This window comes from Armigeres subalbatus, chromosome 3 (assembly GCF_024139115.2).
Source record: "Armigeres subalbatus isolate Guangzhou_Male chromosome 3, GZ_Asu_2, whole genome shotgun sequence".
Lineage (NCBI taxonomy): Eukaryota > Metazoa > Arthropoda > Insecta > Diptera > Culicidae > Armigeres > Armigeres subalbatus.
In genome coordinates, this window is record NC_085141.1 from 383,289,400 (window position 1) to 383,308,397 (window position 18,998).

The 18,998-nt window shown below is 38.7% G+C and overlaps 1 protein-coding gene across 7 annotated transcripts in view; it reads left to right on the plus strand.

Annotated features, from left to right (window-relative positions):
• LOC134226671 (myb-like protein Q) overlaps window positions 1-18,998 on the plus strand; it is a 571,978-nt gene that overhangs the window by 365,758 nt on the left and 187,222 nt on the right. The window contains exon 3 of one of the 7 annotated variants that reach the window (XM_062707597.1): window positions 2,766-2,830. The exons of the other annotated variants lie outside the window; for them this stretch is intronic. The gene's annotated coding sequence lies outside the window, so the exon portion shown is untranslated. The remainder of the gene's footprint in view (window positions 1-2,765; window positions 2,831-18,998) is intronic. 7 annotated transcript variants of the gene reach the window in all.

Below are 18,998 nucleotides of genomic sequence, written 5' to 3' on the forward strand. Positions count from 1 at the left end.
ACCCACGCCTATCGGAACTTTTACCCTATATTTGATGAAAACTTTCTGCTTTCTGAACCAGATGCTGTTTCAGACGATTCGTAGTAGGATAGCAGGCCAGGGTTCGAATTTCTCACTCACTCACGCGACAGCAGTTTCTCCACCATCCATTTTATTCAGATAAATTACAGTGCGACAATTCGTTATCCTTCTTCCCATGTTTTGCGGAAATCGAGTGCTACTTACTTTGCCAAAACAATCGGATTGAATCTGACAAAGCGTCACGATAAGTAGAAGGTTTAATACAACAGTGTATTCAATCAATTTATGTGATGGTGTGGTTACAGTGGGCGCTCTAAACATATCAAAAATGTTTTGGGTTTGAATCCCTTTTTTAATGAATATACTTGAAATCTGGAGAAGCGACAAGAAGGAGAACTTGGCGAAGTAAAATAAAATTATGCGGTGAGCCGGCGCTCATGAATTTTAATCACCCGCCGATCTATCCGGATAAAAATGTTGTGTACCTCCTTACAGGGGAATATGAAAATTCACACTCCGGTGAAGGGATTGATCCTATGGTTTTATTCATATAAGTGAGAAATCCGAAACCTGTCAGGAGCCAATAGCCGACGTCGGCAATCTATCTATCTATCTATATTAGGGTGCCAATGAAAATCGACTTTTCGAATTTCAAAAACGGGTAGTGCTCAAAAGTTTCATCTCCTCGAAAAAAGTCCCTGTGCAAAATTTCAGCTCAATCGAACTTCGTTAAGAGTTTGACCAAAGCGGTCAAAGTTAGACTATTTTGAAACACGAAAATTACCCAAGGGGGTACAGGAAAAATGCGAAGATTATATATGGAGGAGAGTCATTAAAAAAAGAGGGAGGGTATGGAAAAGATGAAACTGGTGCTATTACCGAAACCTAGGACATAGCCAGTTGACCGATCGGCGTATGAGCCAATCACGACACGACGACGGGAAAGCTTCTTGAGAGGGTTATTCCCAACAGGCTGAGCCCGTGCACTGAGGGTATAGAGATAGCTTGCCAAGCAATCAGTTTGGATTTCGTAATGGTAAGTCTTAGCCTGCCGGTGGGCCTGTACAATATTTTGGAAAGCTGTTTCCAGAATCGTATTGTACTATACGAGACAGAGTAGTGTTCTTAGAGCCGCAAGAGTTGAGTGAAGATTCGTCTTGAACCCAGTGCTACGGATCAAGATGTAGTGATTCACGTGGGTGCCTGCGAGATCAAATCGGTTCCTGAAGCTTTTGGGGGCCATACGTTAGGCTGGCCTTCGACAGCCACTTCGATTATTAGGCCTGCAAGAAAGCTACAACAACTATTGCGAAAGTGTACTTCAGTAGACGACGAACCAGAGAAGTCCGTAAAATCATGTAGCTTCGGTTGACAAATGGCAACGGGAACGGGACAATTCTTCGAAAGGTAGCCATTCGGCTGATACTGAATGGAATCTATGACAAAAGGTCGAAAAGACAAACGGTCGAAAGGACAAAAGGTCGAAAGGGACAGGAGGTCGAAAAGGACAAAACGTCAAAAGAAACAAAATGTCGAAAAGAACAAAAGGTCGATCAAGAACAAGTTGATAACAAATTGGGTGTAATCCAAAGGAATTTGTGAAATGCAGAAGTAATACACTCATCTTATCAATCAAAGTTGAAGAAAGCGCAATTTTCAAAATTGTCTCCCTCGACCATTTGTCCCGTTCGATGAATTGTCCTTTCGAGCTTATGCCCCGTTCGACGTTTTGGCCTTTCGACATTTTGTCCTTTTCGACCATTTGTCTTTTGATCCTTTGTCTTTCGACCTTTTGTCCCTAACCCTGCCAAATGTATCAAGTTGGGTGGGCAGACCACATTGGAAAGTTCAATTCCATCTAATACTATTCCTGCCAGGCTGAACATATACATATTCGGGAGAACGGGAGCTCCAATCTTCCCTGACTGCTCAGGGGTAGATGACAACGTAAAGCTTATTCTCTTTGTATGTTAGGAAAATAAGTATAAAATGCGCCATAACTTCTTGGTTATTATCCTAAATTTTGTCTCAAAATCGTGAGCGGCTGAAGCCAATAAACACTTGCAAGCCATTGCACAAAAAAAACTCTGTATTCAATTTTTTAAAAATAAAATGTTTATTTGCCCCTTTCGATGCACTTTCATTTCAAAACACACACACTTTCACACTTTCATCACAAAAAACATTTTCTCCTTATTACAATCAATCCAGAACATTGACCACTTTAAAGAATAAAACTTACACTAATCATATGCAAAAGAATGTGACTACATATTTCAGTGAAAAATATTTTTGATTGTCATTTTGATTATCATTTTTGGGTGGCGCATATTGCCCAGCATCGTTCATTTAAAATGGAAATACACTATTTTGGAATAAATCATTTTCTTGTAATTCTTCTTCTTCTTATTGGCATTACATCCCCACACTGGGACAGAGCCGCCTCGCAGCTAAATGTTCATTAAGCACTTCCACAGTTATTAACTCCGTTACTAGTGGAATTCAAACAACGAACCATTAGGCAAAGTTGTAGAAACACCTTCGCACTGTAGTCCACCATACAACATATTTTGAAATTCAGCTTCTGGAATGTGTTACTGACAAACTACTAAATGATCGAACGCAAATTACTGAATGATCGTTAACATTTTGTCTACATTTTGCTAATAGAAATAATATAATTATTTGTTTCCCCCAACCAAAGAGTCATCTGTTTAACTAATCATCTTTGTTTTTCTTTGCAGGTAACCAACAATGATGAGCTTGAATCAATTGTGCCACTGCGATGGACTTCTTGTGATTACTTCAGGTAGGGGAACTACGTTTAAAATGCGCCTGTCAGCTAATATGCGCCATGGAAATTTCTGAGGTTATAAACTGAATTAAGTTACAAAACCAATGGCAGCTGACGTCCAAACATGTCTTCGGATCACTGAAACAAAAATATTTGAAAAGACATCTCTATAATGGGATTAACAAAAAATAAATTGTGTTTTTTTACCCTATCAATAAAATGTAGGCTTCCGTTTCACTAAGGTTTTTTCACTAGATAAAAAGATTTTCTCCATAACCCTAATATATGTGTAGAAAAGCACAAATTTTAATAAAAAGTTTATATGCAGGCCAAAACGCGCCTATCAGATATGTTTGACTGTGATTGTCATAGTTCTACAAGGGCGTGTGCCATAAATGATTTATTTATAAGTTATTATAAACTAAAAAGTAAGAAAAGTAAGAATTGAAAAGTGAGAAAATAAACGTAAAAAGTTGAGTGGGAAGTAATGAGTGATGGGAAGTGAGAAGTGGGTAACGACAAGTAAGAAGTAGAAATCGAGAATTCCACTTAAAAACACAAAATAATTTTAAAATCAACCGAGAATTGTGAAATGGGAATAGGGACATGGGAATTTGATTGGTGAAATTGGCGAAGCGAGTAGTAAGAATGAGAATTGAAAAGTGAAAAATGAGAATCAAATAGTAAAATGTGAGAAGCAATTAGCGCGATACTTGTTGTGAGGGGAGAGAAGTAAAAAGTGAAAAACACAAGTGGAATGTGAAACATAATAAATGACATGCAAGAAGTGAAAAACGAAATGTGAGAAGTGTAAGGAGAAATAGGGAGGGAGTTAGAAAGTGAAATTTGAAATGTGATATATAGGTACAGATTTATAGCACATAGAATTAGTTAATAATGAGGAAAGAATAAGTCTAAGTCTACAGATAAGGATCTCAGACATCCAAAATATCCCTTGCCATAAGACGAGTTTGTACAATTCCATTTAATTACACCACTTAAATGTATCTTGACAGATACGTATTTCGACCTCAATAGTAAGGCCGTCTGCAGTGTCTCGTACTTGACTCGACTCGACTCGAAGTCGAGTCAAGTGCGAGACACTGAAGACGGCCTTACTGTTGAGGTCGAAATACGTATCTGTCAAGGTACAATTAAGTGGGGTAATTCAATGGGATTGTACAAACTCGTCTTATGGCAAGTGAAGACATTCCACTAAAAACTCAAAATAATTTTCCTAACATCCAAAATTTGCTGAAGCAAGGTCTCAAGATCTACATGTGTAGCCAAAGATTAATCGGACCCCGACTAAAGCATGAGCATGAGCATGAGCATTATGACCGCACAATTCGTAGTTGCTACTCCGTGATTGACTAGAACTTGCGAAATTGTACAGAGAACACAATAAATGGGGCTTGGGACTAGCTACCCATTCTCAATGTACACGTTTCGGGAGCTCAAATATCTAAAGTCAATAACGGCGCCGGCCACGTCCTTACGGTCATATAGGAAGGGAGGATTGTTAGTCCGACTCTCGTTGCTACTAGAGACCGAGAACACCTCTGCATCTCCACGATTGTCTTGGGATAGGATATCGTTTTAGTTACAAAGGATAATTTATCTGGATTCACTTCGGTAAGTGATGCGATCTATGGGATGGGAAATAACACTCTCGCTGTCTGAAACTTTCACTTTCTGATTTATTCACTCACCCGCGCAAACCAGAACAAAATTACGACGACCGGCCGATCGTTTTGCCTTCCGCACAAAGCAAAACTAAACTTCGACGACCAGCCGATCCGCTTACTGAAGAAACACGACCGGATAAGAAACAAACTTTCACTTTCTGATTTATTTACTCACCCGCACAAAGCAAAACTAAACTTTGACGACCGGTCGATTCGCTGACTGGAGAAACGCGCCGGACAAGAGACAAACTTTCACTTTCTGATTTATCTACTCACCCACACAAAGCAAAACTAAACTTTGACGACCGGTCGATCCGCTGACTCGAAACAAGAGCCAACACGCACTGAACTAATTAACTTTACTACCGGCCGCGCAATGCAAAACACAAAATTTCGGCAAATCGCGCGATCGTTCGGCCGTCCGAAACAAGAGCCAACACGCACTGAACTAATTAACTTTACTACCGGCCGCGCAATGCAAAACACAAAATTTCGGCAAATCGCGCGATCGTTCGGCCGTCCGAAACAAGAGTCAACACGCACTGAACTAATTAACTTTACTACCGGCCGCGCAATGCAAATCTCAAAATTTCGACAAATCGCGCGATCGTACGGCCGTCCGAAACAAGAGCCAACACGCACTGAACTAATTAACTTTACTACCGGCCGCGCAATGCAAAACACAAAATTTCGGCAAATCGCGCGATCGTTCGGCCGTCCGAAACAAGAGCCAACACGCACTGAACTCAGATTAATCGGACCCCGACTAGAAGAGCATAACAGAAACTTAACACAATTTTAACATATTGTGATATTTATAACTTATTTTGGAACAATTTTGTTCTTAGTAGCCATTGGGTCGTATGAATAAAAAGTAGTAAGTTCAACTTTACTACATTTTCAATAGTAAACGTCATTTGTGGAACATGTTCGTATGAATAAAACAGACTTTACTACACTACACATTTCGAACATACTACAAACAACTGATTCGGTATGAATAAAACAAGAGTTTATTACTGATTTCTTGTAGTCTGCTCAAGACGTTGCTACTCATGTTTCAAATGCAGATTATTCATCAGAATCGAGGCGAATCGGCTTTGTTCTTGAAAATAGAAGTCCAATTTAGGGAAACCAAACAAAACAGACATGTCTTTTGTTGATTAGCCGCATAAAAATGATGAAATCATCATCGTCATCATGGGGTCTATTTTGTTTTGACGTTTCTCCATGTAGTAAATGGTAGTAAACTGTAGTAAAGGCTAAGTTCGAATGTAGCATATGCCATAAGTTCGAAAATGTTTTTATTCATATCAAACATGTAGTTTTCTCTGTGGACTTTATTTTTGAGTAGATACTACAAGCGGTGAGTTTTACTACTTTTTATTCATACGACCCATTATCTTTCAAATGTTGTAGGGGAAGTGGGGGTAGCACGCCCATAGGGGATAAAACGCGCCACCCCTGAATAAGGTTAAATATCCCCATTTTGATTATTTTCAATAGTCTATACGATAAAGCAATGAAAAATATTGCCATTGGATACATATATTTCATGATTTTTCTCTAGTTATACATGAAAAACTCGAAAAAACGATTTTTGCGTGTTTTGATGCAATTCTAGCTCGGTGGAATTTAGTCTTTCTGTCGCTGTTATACATTGATAAATTAATAATTGAGCCATGAGCCATGCTGCTTACTCGTGTTCTTTATATTCCACACGAAATCGTCGTCAAAAATGGTTTTAAAACGATTTTATGGGCCTTCAAACTTCTGAGGTCGGTGTGGGGCATTACGCCCATGCTCATTTCGTATGACCGAAACAGCTGAAACATTCGGTTAATTGCCTTAATGTAGGCAATTAAAATGAAAATCAGTACGATAATCATTTTTTTTCGGGTGCTTTTTAAAAATCAAATTTCTGTGCAATAAAATGGACAATTAGATATCTGTTATCGGTAGTCAGTCGCAGATATGCTGTTTTTCAGTATGCGCTGATGAAAACTGGCTGAAATGGTGGTTTTCATTGATAAAAATGGCATTTTCCTTAACGTGGGCGTCCTACCCCCAGTTCCCCTAACAAGATTTAATCATAATATGATTTGAAAAAAGCTGAACACCGAATAGCCCAACAGTAGGCAATTAAAATGAATGCAGCAAAGTCTACCAGCCATAGAAACCACAACGCTGATATAATTTGAAAAGGTTTGCCTAAATTTATAATGTTGTTAGTTTCATGTTCTTGGAAAATATTCTTGTTCAGATAAAAACAAAAATTGTGGATTGTTGACCACAATCTGAAGACCTATCAAGACCTGTAAAAAAATCCAACTGCACTAAAACAATATATTTTGTATCTTATTCTGTTATAAATTTCTAACAAAATATGTTATTTTTATGATAAAATTGTAACAAAATTTGATAGTTTTTTGTTTCCAGTAGTGTAATTTTTGATAGAAATTTAGATATTTTAACAACATCCTGCACCATGTTCCTAACACATTTTGTTATAAAAATTTAGGATAACATAATAACATATGTTGATATAATTTTGATATGACCTTCTAGTCGGACCCTTTTTTAAAGATGGTACACGTCCTTTGTGGGGGCCCTCCTTAGCCGTGCGGTAAGATGCACGGCTACAAAGCAAGACCATGCTGAGGGTGGCTGGGTTCGATTCCCGGTGCCGGTTTAGGCCTTGAGGTGTCATAAGGCCTCAAGATCTACACGCGAACCCAAAGATAAATCGGACTGCTTTAAATATGCTACAAGCGACAAGCCCTTTATTGGAAAGATTAATGAAGATGAGGCTTTCGTAGAGTGAAAGCTCTTGCGTATTTCTTTTAGTTATGTAGTTTTTTTTTGCCTACGCTCGATGGGAAAACGCTATAATCAGTACAGTGGAAAGATTAATTTCCCCATACTAATTTATATGCAAACTTGAAACGGCTTGTGCTAAATCAGTTTTTATACAAATCAGCTCAAATTAGCTTAGCTTGGCTTGATTGACTGTACCCATCGTAGTTGCTAGACGTGATTGCCCGAGAAACAACAAATAATGCACAGCTCACCAATTGAATAGTTTTCTCGGGACTAGAAAGCTATTCTCACTGTACATGCTTCGGAGTTTCTTTAATTCAAGACCAATAACGATGCCGGCCACGTCATCACAGTCAATTAGGATAAGGGGAGGAAATTAGTTCGACACTCATTGCTACAAGGGATCGAGGAATCCTCTGCATCTCCATGAGCGCACTGGAAAGGAATAGTATGTTATTTGGGAAGGAAATATATTGAAAATCGCCTTGATAGGCGACTAATTATTTATCTGTCATAAGACGAGTTTATACAATCCCATTGAATTCCACCACTTAATTGTATCTTGACAGATACGTATTTCGACCTCAACAGTAAGGCCGTCTTCAGTGTCTCGTACTTGACTCGACTCGTACTAATACAATTAAGTGGTGGAATTCAATGGGATTGTATAAACTCGTCTTATGACAGGTGAAAACATTCCACTAAAAAGCTCAAAATAATTTTCTTATAATTATTTATGTTGAACAACACCATATTCATGATGATACAAAAACGGGAAAGCAACGCGTATCTTACGTATTTTCCCGAAGACTGATTCGATATCCTAACTACTTCGCGACGACTAAAACACGCACTGCACAATGCTTGCTCGATGGGTATTCAAAAACACATTTACATTTTCTGATAAATTTACTCACCTGCACAAAGCAAAACTAAATTTCGACGACCGGCCGATCGCTCTGCTTACTGGAGAAACACGATTGGATTATCATTTTTCTCCCTTTCCGAAACAAGAGAAAAACCGCACTGAATTGATCAACTTTATTACCGGCCGCGCAATGCAGAACACAATATTTCGACAGATTAGGCGATCGTTTTGCCTTTCTGAAACAAAAGAAAACACACATTCTTTATCCAAATCAGCTCAAATTTTCTAAAAACACTCAGAACACGAGACAGAATCAGATGGGCGTTGTGGAGCAAAATCAATTTTTGAACTCAAGTCCTAAGTAGGTGCCGAACCGTTCCCCTATATGCCCTATATGAATGTTGGAACAGCATATTTGCTTGCGTCTTTGGCATAACGGATATTTGGAATAATTAAGAACAGCGACCAAAGTTAGGGTCATTTGGCATAACGGATATATAACATTGTATTTTTTTGTTTTCATGAATTTTGCTACTGCTACTGTACTGAAAAAAAACCGAAATGGTGAATGTAACACAGCTCGATAATAATATTTAAAAGATATAATCCTTTCGAAGAAAGCATGCATTAGCTGAGTATGAAGCAATGATAAATGTTATATCTATCTCCATTGGGAATGGAATGAAGGATCCATCGGGAAGCGTTTGCCAGGGTTAAGGCAAAGGTGGATGTGATCCCTTCTTTAAAAGTAGGCGTTAGCCCGGATTAAGACAAAGGTAGAAGTGATCCCTTCTTTAAAAATAGGCGCTTGCCCGGATTAGGGGAATGTGGGTGCAATTTCTTTTTTAAAAGTAGGTGATTGCTCGGATTAAGGCAATGGTGGATGTGATCACTTCTTTAATAGTAGACGCTTCCCTGGAATTAGGCAATGGTGGATGTAATTCCTTCTTTGCTCGAATTACTACAATGGATATAATCTCTTTTTAAATGAAGGCGTGTGCTATGGTGAATGTGACCCTTTCTTTAAAAGTATGTGCTCACCCGGATTAAGGTAAGTGACGATGTGATCCCTTCATTAAAACTAGGCGCTTGCTCGGATTAAGGCAAGTGTGGATCGGATCACTTTTTGTCCGGATTAGGGCAATGGTGGATGTAATTCCTTCCTCAAAATTAGGCGTTTGTCCGGATTAAGGCAATGGTGGATGTGATATCTTCTTTAAAATTAGGCATTTACCTGGATTAAAGCAATGGCGGATGTGATACTTTTTTTAAGTAGGCGTTTGGCCACAATAAGGCGATGATGGATTAGAACCCTTTTTTTTAAGTTAAAGGTGATTCCTTTTGTGGAAATAGCAGCTTGTCCAGAATACGGCAACGGTAGATGTGATTCCTTCTTTGAAAGTAGGCATTTGCCCGGATGGAGACAATCTTGGATTTAATCCATTCTTCAAAAGTAACTGTTTGTCCGAAATGAAGCAAGGGGAACCAAGATTCTCTTTTTGGATGTAGGAGTTTTCTGGAATAAGTCAATGACGGATGTGAACCCTCTCTCGGAAGAAGTTCAGCTGCTTTGTTTATCCGTTCTTCGGAAAAATTTCTATCGTCAGTCTGAATCTATCAGAACATTCCCTCGATTTACTCTAACTATGTGAAAAAATACATCAAATAACCCTTTCCCTTTAACAGTTCAAAATTATGTCACATGTCCTTTATGCCAAATGACCAAGTCGAGACATTGAACAAATTGAGCAACAGTGCTGTGCTAATAAAACTCATAATAACTTTGGGAAATTAATTCGTTGACGTAAGCCTGACATGCGTAGGGACATAAATGGGATCCTTCTCACCTGTGCACCCATTTTATTCCTTGTATCACTAATGTCTTGTACTACATTCGAAACAATCCGATGGAGCTTTTGTTGCTCGTATAGACCTTGAGGCCTTAGTTCTTGCTTGGATGACCAACAAATCATGCTGATGACACATTCTATCTATATGACATTATAAATGACATGTGCCATATTTGAAACAATCCGATTGACCTTTGGTTTCTAGTGTAGACCTTAAAGCTTGATTTCATGGATTTCATAGATGATCATGAACCTATGATGGGAACACATTCTATTCTACGTATCATAGGGGCTATTACGTTGATGGATCTGCGAGTAGACTTTAAAAAAAATCCTTGAATACGCGGTACATATACCGACGTGAATTTCAATTTTATATTTACTCAAGAAAATAGTGATTTGGATCCGTGCTCAAAGTCACTTGTGCCCACCAAATAAATTACGGAATCAACATATTTTATATGAACGATAAAGCTTGTTACGCTACAACTATGCAAAACAAATTCAATTAAAACTTAATTGATAGTCAATTCTTCTGTCGGTTTCTTTGTAGTTTGTTTACATTTTGGGCTGGCGTATTTCAACCCGCATCGTTTGAGTTCGCACAAAAATGCAGCACATAAAAATAAAATCGTTTTTTCACAATATAATTGCTTTTTCGTCAAGATTTTTTCCTCATTTTAGATGATAAGTTAAATTATTGGTAAACACATTGGAAGTACATAATTTCGACAATTATCATCGTTAAACTCGGAGATTTGCTTAGGGGCGCAAATTAGCATATTGGTCGCCCCTCCCTTACATAATAAACACATGAAACTGCCAAATTTATTTGGGTTTGCCTTGGTAAGTCTCTCACTGACAGTCTAAAGGTCTCCATTTTGCTTGCATTCTAAACAAGTTGTTGATTTTTTTTAAATCATATGCACTTCTTAACCAATTCACTTATTTGTCAAGCTCAATCGTGTGTGACACTATGCGAAGCCGCAATTCTTAAGTATGATATTTTATAATTTTATCATCTTATCATTCACAGTTAGTAGGAAAGGCACACAGACCATAATGCTCGTGGTGACTCAAGGTTAGAAATTACTTAATTCTGAACGGACAGGGTAGGGATTTGGGTTTAGATTATTCCAGCTGCTCATCCGGGCGTTTAACGTTGGGAATGGATTTGAGTGCGTCGTCCTCAATTTTGGTTCGGAATTTGTTTGGCTGTTTGCAAGAAAGTAAAATACGTGCTTAGCTGGTTTCATCGAACGAAGTGTCTCGATAGAACTAAGTTTATCCAAGAAGATGAATAATTGTCTCATTTGCATTTCTTTCAATTGAATAATTCGTTTTCCATGTATAGTTTTCACTTGTTGTAAGACGAATTAGTACTATCGCATTTAATTCCACCACTTGATTGTATCTTTACAGATACGTATTTCGATCCCAACAATAAGGCTCTCTCTTCTTTAGTGTCTCGTATTTAACTCGAACTCAAAGTCAAGAATCCCACGTTCTAGTTCGAAGTGAAGACATTCCACTAAAAAGTTCTAAATAGTTCTTTAAACAAGACCTTTTTGCCTTTCTCGTACAACAAAGTTGTACCGAAAGGCTATATGATTCCTTCAAAAAAGAAGTTTTGATAGAAGGCCCGGAGACCCATAGTGTTATATACCGATCAACTCAGCTCGACGAAATGAGGTGATGTATGTATGTGTGTGTGTGTATGTGTGTATGTGTACAAATTTTGTAGACACACTTTTTGAAACTTAGCATTATTCGATTTACTCGCAACAAGTTGCATTCGACGGAGAATGCGGTCCCATTGTTTGCTATTGAAAATTGGCTCGATCGGACATTGCATTTCGGAATTATTGAAAAGTCAAAGGAAAAAAATCTTGGAAAAAAAATTCAAAGCCAAAAATTTTTTTTTTTCAGAAAATGGTGGCGTTGCATTTTAACTAATGCAAAAGCGTGCAAATTGATCGAAAAAATGTGATCTATTCTCCTAAAAAGCTTTTTTGACCTTTCTAATGTTATTCTTTCAATATATTTTATAATGCACGAGGAAGGCATCCAAGATTTTTTCATGTACAGGTTATCCGACATACGTTCGCCTCATAAGCGAATGGTCATGGGTTCGATTCCCAGCCCCTCCACCAAACCCTTGTCAGTCGCCAGAAGCGCAGTCCGTACGGTGGCGTTTTGGGGAACGCGCCTCAACGACACGGCTGCCTGATAATGACTGACAGACCCAACGTTCTTCGATTAATGGCAACCGAACAAAGCAACGATCACTGGATTCACCACATGGACAAATGAACACAATGGACTCACGATGATATGGACTGGTAACGACAACAATAACGATTTATGGACATCTAAAAATTCTGTGTGGACTCTGTACAGCAGAGTACCACAGTAGATCACGGCACAGTAGCGGTTAAGAACACAGAGTGCCTGCCAAATAAATATACGAAAAAAAAAGGTTATCCAACTTGTCAATATCCCCAACTCAGCCATCTTGGATTTTTGTATGGAATTTATGCTCGTTTGTTTACGTTTTGCACTGAAAATGTATGTTTCCCCCCCCCCGCGCTGGTTATTCCCATCTACTGACAAAGCCGGATAACCTGTACATAAAAAAATCTTGAAGGCATCATCACTGCTAGGTGGATTAATCTGGGTTTTTATTTTTCATTTAAGAACAGACTTTTCAGGATTCCTACACGGTTAAAAAAAAGTACCTGATATTAGGTACTTATAACTCAGATCGGGGATTTTGTGTGGGAACCCAATAATAGGAGTCGTACACATATTACGTAAGCAATTTTTCTGCATTTTTCATTCCCTCCCCCCCTTCATGTAATATTTTTTTCATACAATTTTTTTTATTTGTATGATGCGTAAGAAAACGACAGATCCCCCTCCCTTCATAAGTGCTTACGTAATATGTGTACGACCCCATAGGTCATTTTTTCTAGGAATTAAGTTAAATATACTCAATTTGGAATCGAAACTAACTAAAAGTTAGGTAAAATTTATTTAACTTTTGTAAACATGAGATTATTTAACGTTGGGTTCCCACACTTTACTGCCCTTGTTGAGCAGTTTTGCTCTTCATTTTATGACAACAAAGGGAAACGGGAGGGAGATGCAAGAGAAAAAAAAGTACCTAACATTAGATACTTTTTTCTAACCCTGTACATACACATTTCCTGCTCCACCTCGCGTACCTATTCGGAGGCATCACACTCAATTAATTACCTTATCAGTTAAAGTGTTCATGTTTTGAATTTATGCAAGCTGCAACATAGCAAAGTCTCTAACAATGCGAGATGCACTGCATGAGTTGGATTAGCTCCTTGGACCATCATTACACCATTGTGCAGGTGCCTAATAAACACTAAGCTGTGAGGTAAGGATGTTTAGAAATGTTATGCCAACAAGGAAGAAAAAGTCCAGTTCAAGAATTTTCTATGTAAAAACAAACAATCTTCATGTTTGACGGAGCCGTTCAGAAATTAAGAACATGTTGCCTGTTGGTCAAAAAGTGTAAGATTGTGATTGGCGTTTGATGTTTATTCATATAAATTCATTTATCTAGTTGATTGATATTAATATCCATGTGTGCTTGCATGATCATTTATTTCTCCAATATCATCCGACACTTACAAAAAGGCATCCTTATTAAAATTCAAAGGCCAATTATCAGATCAACCTTTGCGCACAACCGGCAGTTAATCACACGGTAAAGAGTGTGATCAATTCCCATTCGCCATGCCACGCGCCATTTTTTGCGCATGTTCGTATTTTGCAATTTCCTTATTCACAACGATCAGGCGGCTCATATGCTTGGGGTGGGTAACGTACAGTCACCCACATCATCTATTCGTACGTGTTCGTTCTATCGCCAACCAAAGCTCTAATTTCGGTCAAATGCAGTAAATAATGGCAAACTATCTGAGTATCTTTAGTGAGGCGGATGCCAATTTGATCTCACGAATTGACGTTCGTGCCTATTCTTGAACGTTCTACCTCATACCCGTATGCAAATCAAATCGATGATTTGGATATTTTGATACACCCGGCTTTCAAGGTACTTGATGCATTATTGTTCAACCCTCTAACGGATACCTTAGAAACATTTGGTTCTCGGGGTATTTGTTATTTTCATGCTTATTTTCTTGAGAATCAATATTTCGGCCCCATTGAACACTATTATAGGGTTGAATGCACATATGAATCGCAACCTGCAATGATTTGTGGCAAGGGGAACTCTTCGGTGCCATAAAGCTGTAATGCCGCCCTGCGCTTTGAATTCAAATCTGCTGCCCATGGCAAAATCTCAACCTCACGGCATTATGTGGCGACAGCAGAGGAAATGATCGTGTCGTTAAAATGGCAATAATAATAGAAAATCAACCCGTAAAGAGATTATGGTACCGACTGTAACGACGCAACATATTGCCGCCGCGGCGCTGCTGGTTCGGGAGAGGTCAGATTTCCAACTTGGCTTGCATAATAAGTTCGTTAATTGATAGGCTCGATGGGTGACCTAATAGATGAAGGGGCGCGCGCACCTTCCAGGGAGCCGACAGCCAGTCGGTGACCAGATTGAAGTGGATAAGAAATTCTGTTTGATTTTTTTTTGCGAACTTAAGATTGGTAATTGTATAAGCTTGACAATTTCCCGTCGCAGTCTTAATGATCATGATCTATAAAAATGTATTGGTTTGTGAATTAAGCAAATGTGGGAGCAGGTTTTATAAGCGAATAGGTTACAAGGGAATGTGCGATATGTGACATTGTGAATGAAATAAGATACCATTTTCCTTGGCATTTAATTTTAATGAGGAAGTTCATGACAAGTGAAGCAGCTTTTTGAAAATCACATAAGACGAAAATACGTTTAAAAGACGAATATACGATACAATGATAACTGCTTTCTGATTGGTTATTATTTTTGATCCGCGTTCCACTTGTTTTTGTCCTGAAGTTGTTCAGTCTGTGATGGTACCGGTTCTTCGAAAGCAATTTTTAAATTTGTATTCCATTTTTAGACTTTTTCAGAAGACAGGTCGATAACAAGTATGGCGCTATGAGTGCATACATTTATATAAAAACAACATAAAGATAATGAAAATGAGGATTTAAGCGGTAAAATATTCCTGACTCAGCTTTTTTTTTATTTTGAATAATGCTGATGCTAATTTGGTTGACGTTGTAAAATTAAGTTTGAAGTAATCAAGGTTTGGAAATAATCTACAATAATAATAATTTCGGGCCGCATGAGTTGGGATATCCTACACTTAAACGACTCCCTCCTGTTGTTAAGGAACATTTTCCCAAACTCCTCAACGATCTTTGGGATCACCGCAAGTTCCAGGAAGAGTGGGGCCTATCCTGGAGAGCAGCGTGGCAAGCCCATATGCATCCAAGTATAGGCCAATCTCCCTAACTTCTTGCGCGTCCAAAACCGTCGAGAGGATGCTCAACCAACGACTTAGCGAGAAATTGGAAGCCGACGGACGGTGACTGGTCAACACACTTTTCGCCCAGGCTATGGCACCAGCACATATTTTGCGAACCTGGGCACTGAGCTCTAAAAAGCGTATGAGGATGGCAAACATGCACCGGAGATTTTTCAGCTTTGCAGTCACTTCAGCAATTAAAACAAAAATGTTGACCTTGTATCACATGATATTCAGAAAAAACCCAGATTAATCCACCTAGCGGTGATAGTGCCTTTCTCGTTCGTTCAAAAGGTTTGGAAAAATCTCAAATAACACCAATATGTGGATTAGTCTTATTTTTCATATTTGTTTACATGCAGAAAAAAAATTCTTGCCAAACGCAATTTGTTGCAAACAAATCGGATGAGCATAAGAGCAAAAAATGGCATTTTATTTAGTAGTTTTAAAATTAGTATTTTCGCCATAACTTTTGACCCAATTGTACGATCCGGCCAAGTTTCTTTAGGTAACAATGGGACACACATATTGCACATCAATCACAGTAACTTATATATGACCGGAGTCAGTTGAAATTGTGTTGCTTGGGGAATAGATGAAGTCTAAGTGCTAAGAAAGTGAGCTAGACTTTTTTGAACTCTTTTTCACAATAAATAGTAATTCGACCATAACATCTAAGCCCAAAGTCCGATCTGGCTAATTTTCTCTGCGTCGAATGCAATTTAATGCAAGCAAATCGGTTGAGGAAAAGTGCCTGAAAAATGAGTGACATTTTTTTAGCGATTTTTTTCATAAAAAAATGGTATAATTTTCGATCGCATAGTCCGATATGGCCAATATTCAATAGGAAACAACGGGACGAGATTCTACGTCGAATGCAACTTGTTGTGAGCAAATCGATTGAGGATAAGTGCCCGGAAAATGAGTGACATTTTTTACGCGATTTTTTCGTATGAATTTGTATTTTGTCCATAACTTCTGATCTCATAGTCCGATCTGACCAATTTCAAATAGGAAACAATGGGACAGGATTCTGCGTCGAATGCAACTTGTTGCGAGCAAATCGGTTGAGGATAAGTGCCCGAAAAATGAGTGACATTTTTTACGCGATTTTTTCGTATGAATTTGTATTTTGGCCATAACTTCTGATCCCATAGTCCGATCTGACCAATTTCAAATAGGAAATAATGGGACAGGATTCTGCGTCGAATGCAACTTGTTGCGAGCAAATTGGTTGAGGATAAGTGCCCGACAATTTGAGTGACAATTTTTACGCGATTTTTTCGTATGAATTTGTATTTTGGCCATAACTTCTGATCCCATAGTCCGATCTGACCAATTTCAAATAGGAAACAATGAGACAGGATTCTGCGTCGAATGCAACTTGTTGCGAGCAAATCGGTTAAGGATAAGTGCCCGACAAATGAGTGACACTTTTTACGCGATTTTTTCGTATGAATTTGTATTTTGGCCATAACTTCTGATCCCACAGTCCGATCTGACCATTTTCAGATAGGAAACAATGAGACAGGATTCTGCGTCGAATGCAACTTGTTGCGAGCAAATCGGTTAGGGCTAAGTGCCTGAAAAATGAGTGACATTTTTTACGCGATTTTTTCGTATGAATTTGTATTTTGGCCATAACTTCTGATCCCATAGTCCGATCTGACCAATTTCAAATAGAAAATAATGAGACAGGATTGTGCGTCGAATGCAACTTCTTGCGAGCAAATCGGTTGAGGATAAGTGCCCGACAAATGAGTGACATTTTTACGCGATTTTTTCGTTTGAATTTGTATTTTGGCCATAACTTCTGATCCCATAGTCCGATCTGACCAATTTCAAATAGGAAACAATGGGACAGGATTCTGCGTCGAATGCAACTTGTTGCGAGCAAATCGGTTGAGGATAAGTGCCCGAAAAATGAGTGACATTTTGTTGAGTAGTTTTGCGCACACACACACACACACACACACACACACACACACACACACACACACACACACACACACACACACACACAGACATCACCTCGATTCGTCGAACTGAGCCAATTGGTATATAACACTATGGGTCTCCGGGCCTTCTATAAAAAGTTTGTTTTTGGAGCGATCATATAGCCTTTCCCGTATACTTAGTATACGAGAAAGGCAAAAATGGTATAATTTTCGATCCCATAGTCCGATATGGCCAATTTTCAATAGGAAACAACGGGACAGGATTCGACGTCGAATGCAACTTGTTGTGAGCAAATCGGTTGAGGATAAGTGCCCGAAAAATGAGTGACATTTTTTACGCGATTTTTTCGTATGAATTTGTATTTTGGCCATAACTTTCGATCCCATAGTTCGATCTGGCCAATTTCAAATAGGAAACAATGGGACAGGATTCTGCGTCGAATGCAATTTGTTGCGAGCAAATCGGTTGAGGATATGTGCCCGAAAAATGAGTGACATTTTTTACGCGATTTTTTCGTAGGATTTTGTATTTTGGCCATAACTTTCGATCTCATAGTTCGATCTGGCCAATTTCAAATAGGAAACAATGGGACAGGATTCTGCGTCGAATGCAATTTGTTGCGAGCAAATCGGTTGAGGATAAGTGCCCGAAAAATGAGTGACATTTTCCACGCGCTTTTTTCGTATGCTTTTGTATTTTGGCCATAACTTCCGATCCCATAGTTCGATCTGGCCAATTTCAAATAGGAAACAATGGGACAGGATTCTGCGTCGAATGCAATTTGTTGCGAGCAAATCGGTTGAGAATAAGTGCCCCAAAAATGAGTGACATTTTTTACGCGATTTTTTCGTAGGATTTTGTATTTTGGCCATAACTTTCGATCCCATAGTTCGATCTGGCCAATTTCAAATAGGAAACAATGGGACAGGATTCTGCGTCGAATGCAACTTGTTGCGAGCAAATCGGTTAAGGATAAGTGCCCGAAAAATGAGTGACATTTTGTTGAGTAGTTTTGCGCACACACACACACATACACACACACATACACACACACATACACACACACACACACACACAGACATCACCTCAATTCGTCGAACTGAGTCGATTGGTATATAACACTATGGGTCTTAGTATACGAGAAAGGCAAAAATATTTTAAGCTCTTTTTAGTGGAATGTATTCAACCGTCTAAGGCGAGTTTAGTACACTCCATTTAATTCCACTACGTTTTGTTATCTTTGCAGATACGTATTTCGACCTCAACTGTAAGGTCGTCTTCAGTGTCTTGTACTTGACTCGTCTTCAGTGTCCTGTACTTGAAGTCGGGTCAAGTACAAGACACTGAAGACGACCTCACAGTTGAGGTCGAAATACGTATCTGCAAAGATAACAAAACGTAGTGGAATTAAATGGAGTGTACTATACTCGCCTTAGACGGTCACATGATATTGCCAGCCCGGGTAGAAGCCGTAATATTGATAACAAAACATGATATGCACTTACCTATTTGCAATAAAATTAAAAATAACAA